The sequence below is a fragment of the Ictidomys tridecemlineatus genome, chromosome 11, assembly GCF_052094955.1.
Source record: "Ictidomys tridecemlineatus isolate mIctTri1 chromosome 11, mIctTri1.hap1, whole genome shotgun sequence".
Classification (NCBI taxonomy): Eukaryota; Metazoa; Chordata; class Mammalia; order Rodentia; family Sciuridae; genus Ictidomys; species Ictidomys tridecemlineatus.
Window position 1 is genome coordinate 115108026 of NC_135487.1, and position 4016 is coordinate 115112041.

Here is a 4016-nt window from a genome sequence, read left to right on the forward strand (position 1 = left end):
AATCATTATTAAATACAGAAAACGGAGTATAGAATATAAAGCAAGGTGTACATGTACAAACAACTTGACAATTCTCTTGAAAAATTACCCAAGCTTTTTGTTTTACTTGATATGTAATTACTAAAGGATTTTTTTCTTCTTTCCTACTGTAGGTTACTTTGCTATGTAGGTAAAATAGACATAATATGGAGAATAAGAATGAATGGAGGAAAAAAGGGAGAGATGGAAATTTCATTAATTTGAAATTACATATTCTTTTCTCCCAAACAATAATACTTGCATTGTTGTAGATATTTAGCAACTAGAAATATATATCCTGAAAACTTGACAGAGAAGCAGTAAGTCTTTGAAAGCTTAAGAAAACATAGCCAATTTGTCTTCTGCATTTGCCGTCATGTAATTAATGTTCTCAAGAAGAGGACAAACATAAAGACTGTGGAATGAGGTGGACATCATTACCATAAGTACATGTATGAAGATACAAATGGTGTGACTCTACTTTGTGTACAACCATAGGTATGAAAATTTGTACTCTATATGTGGAATGAGTCATAATGCATTCTGCTGTCATATATAACAAATTAAAAATTTAAAAATACAAAAAAAGAACGTGAAAGTAAAAAAAAAAATACTACTGTAAATCTAGACCCCATTTAAGACTCTTCAATTTCAAGTAGCAATTTGTATGACATAATTCTAGCTGAAAGTGCCAATGGTGCCAATCATTTATTAGTCTTCCTTTAACTTGCATGGTTTCAAGAAAGCAATGGTTCAATGATACACAGACAGATAATTATTAGAGTCCTTATGGGCAAGGAGAATATCTCTACTACAAATCTTCTACTATAATTTGCCTAGGCTTTTCCTTTTGATAAGACACACAATTTTTCCAGCATTTTTCTTCTACTACAACGTTTAGTCTCATTTCAGAGCTATACCATAGATACTCTAAAACATAAATACCTTCACTTTAGATCCACATTGGTTTACTGATAAACAAAAGATGTCTGTATTCTAAGAAATATGGGAAGTATTGCCCTTTATCATGATGTCAAGTCAAAGTCAACCCATTTTTGTTAAAAAGTTTTTGAGGAATAAACTTCCTTTTCATGTGAGTGAAAAATCAAATTCCAAAACAGATAAAGTCTGATGAAATGTGGAACATAGCAATGTAACCTCCAATTACTCTTTGAGTACATGCACTTTTACTTCTTCATTTTCTACAACAGGTATACATGTTATCTATTTCAATATCAAAACTCTATTATCAGAATCCAACAGTTAATTCCTTTAAAGGCTATGGAACCAAGAAAAAAAAAAGGTATTAAAATCAGAAGTTCAATTAGAAAATTTAACATGAAAAAAATCATAATTTTGAGGATAAGAGATTTAATTAGATTTAATTCTCTAAGATTTAATTAGAATTAATTCTGTACATGTTATTTAATTAAAACAATAGCATATGTCAATTACAAAAAAGCATATGTAGTCAGAGTTCATAATAATCAGAAAATTAGTAGACTTAGTAATTTTTAAAATTTTATTGTCAACCTCATTTTTTATTCCTTTAATAAGAGACCTCTATGTTGCCTGAGGACTGCTAATATTTTTAAAGATTGTTCTCTGAGGTTGGAAAAAAGGCTTAAATTTTGTTTACTCAAATTCAATTAAACTTTTATTTCTAAGTACTGTAGCACTTACAGACTTAGTTGTAAAGTCTTAAAAACTCAAATTTAACTCCTGTATTTATTAGGCACATCATCTTCTACAGTATCTATTGATTTAAAGAAATCTTTATAGTGAAAATGAAATGTTGACAAACACACTCTCTGAAACTGATGAACACTGTTGAACATCAGCTAATTGATACTCTTAGTCAGCAATAAAAACACATTTATATGAGGATACTTAAAATATCACAGCTACCAAAATAATGAGTGCATTTGACCTTTTTTTTAGTTTGCATATACTTTATTTTCACTTCATTCTCACAAAAGTCTTATAAAATAAGTAGAACAGGTAGTTGAAAGTTGAGTTTACCAAACAATCAAGATCCAGATAATTTAAATTCCTCTAGTCACAGCTTGTAAAGTGAGGAGTCCTATATTCAAACCTAGAGTTTCTAAAAATGGGAACAGTCGGTCTCAGAGTATGGCACTCAACTAACAGAATCTGGGACTTTTTTTTTTTTCAGTATGAGTGCATTTGATCTTTAAGAACCATTTTAAATGACATTTCTAAATTAAGTATTAAAGTAGAAGAAGTCTTAAAGGCAAGTAAATTGGATATGACTGAAAATTTACCCACTATGCACTTAAAGCAGGTACTCCCAAATCAAAAACAAACAACTTAATATAAAAATATTTTGAATAAAACTGATAATTATTACTTATGGTTATTAAACCTTTACTTCAAACTAGACCACTTAACATAAAATTTGTCTTTACAATGGAGGCCAATTTAATAAACAAAATAGTAACAAAATAGTAAGCTTTTACATAAAAAGTAAGAGTAATACACAATTAGAAACAAAGAATAAACCAGAGCCCTGTATTGTTTGTAGTGTCTGGAGCTTCCAAAGCATATCATCAGTCATTATATCTTAGAAATGCAAAAATAAAAAGTTACTTGGATTTTGTTTGTTCAAAGCATGCTTTGTTAAAGCTGCAGATTACCTTTTCAATACGTTGGTGTTACAATAGTATATGTGAATGATTAATTAAAAGTTCAATACCTGATTACAAAGAAAGAAAAACACAGCTTTAAAAAAAATTGAATAAAAGACACTATGGGGTTAGAAATGATGGTAGAGGGGCTGGGGTTGTGGCACAGTGGTAGAGCACTCGCCTCACATGTGCAAAGCCCTGGGTTCGATGCTCAGCACCACACATAAATAAATTAATTAAATAAAGATATTGTGTCCAACTATAACCAAAAAAATAAATATTTACAAAAAAAGAAAAAGAAACAATGGTAGAATGATTTGGCCATTACTAATGCATGGGCCCACATGATTACATGATTTTTGTAAATCTGCTTCATGGACAACCAGACGAAGGAGAAATTACACTTCACTGATTTGGGATGTGTCAAAGCACATTCCACTGTCATGTGTAACTGATCAGAACAAATGAAGAATATATTTGAACAAATTAAAAAGCAGAAAGCAAGCTTACCAAAGTTCTGGGGCTGGTGTAAGTAGTAGATGCTCCTCTGCTGTCTGCATGTGTGGAAATTCTGGCTGGTATGTGGGTCCTGGTCACAGGTGCTTGTGTCTTGATGCCAACAGCAATCCTTGGGAGCACGCAGGCATGTATGTGAACACGGACAGCAGCTTCCACTTCAAGGGTCCTGAGGGCCATAAGGCACCTTGCTGGGAGATATACATCAACGAGTGTCATTCAGAGCCCTGCCAGATATATGTTCCCCATGATAAACAAAAACTAAATAATTTACAACTAGAATGCCCACACCACACAACATTCTCAACAAAATATTTTATGAGGATGAATAAAAAACAAAACAGGAAAGGGAGAATCTACACTAAATACATAGTCAACCAAACTAGAAAATAAGTTACATTAATAAGCAGATATAAGTCAAATAAGTGGGAACCCAGATCATATCTCAATAATAAACTTGAACATTAACAGCCTGAACTCATTAATCAGAATATGCAGACTGGAAGATTCATTTCATGGGGAAAGACATCCACAGGCTGAGGGTGAAAGGATAGGAAAAAACATCACATTAATTGTGTAAACAAGCTGGGGTTTCCATGCTCATCTCAGATAAAGTAGACTTCAAGTCAAATTTAATTGGAAGAGACAAAGAAGGATATTTCATACTTCTTAAGAGAAGTATATATGAGGAGGACATAACAATTATAAACATTTGTGTCCCAAACAATGGATGTCTGCATGTATCAAACAAATCCTTCTCAATTTCAATAGTAAAATAGACCATAACACAATAATACTGGGTGACTTTAACACACCTCTCTCACTACTAGACAG